Below are 629 nucleotides of genomic sequence, written 5' to 3' on the forward strand. Positions count from 1 at the left end.
TCCAACCCCCCTGCAGGAGCAGGGACACCTTTAACCACATCAGGTTGCTCACAGCCCCGTCCAACCTGGCCTTGAATGTTCCCAGGGATGGGGCCTCCTTCCGAGATAGTTTGAAATACGTTTGGAAATTCACCTTCAAACTCTGTCTCTTCAGAGAGCTTTCGGTGAATTCCAGGACTAGGTTTTGGGGTTTTTTTTGCTCTCTGCCCGCTCCCACGCTCTGCCCCGCGCCGCCTGCGCCCGGGTCCCTTCCTGCCCCCCTTGCCTCTTCCCGTGCCCGTCGCCCTCAGCCTGCAGACCCTCAGCTGGGTCGCGAGCCTCCCCTCATCCCTCCTCTTGGGATGGAGCTGCTGGGGATTTGCTAATCTCCTTGCCCTTAGGAGCACGGATTCCCTGCAGCCCCCTCGTCCCTTGCTCCTGCCACACCGATGGTCTTTCCACCACTGATCTTAATCATAGAATCATAGAATGTTTTGGGTTGGAAGGGACCCCTAGAGGTCACCCAGGTTGCTCACAGCCCCATCCAACCTGGTCTTGAATGTTCCCAGGGATGGGGCCTCCACCACCTCTCTGGGCAAACCCATTCCAGTGTTTCACCACCCTCATTGTAAAGAATTTCTTCCTTATAT

Source organism: Egretta garzetta, unplaced genomic scaffold, assembly GCF_000687185.1.
Source record: "Egretta garzetta isolate BGI_Z169 unplaced genomic scaffold, ASM68718v1 scaffold223, whole genome shotgun sequence".
NCBI lineage: Eukaryota > Metazoa > Chordata > Aves > Pelecaniformes > Ardeidae > Egretta > Egretta garzetta.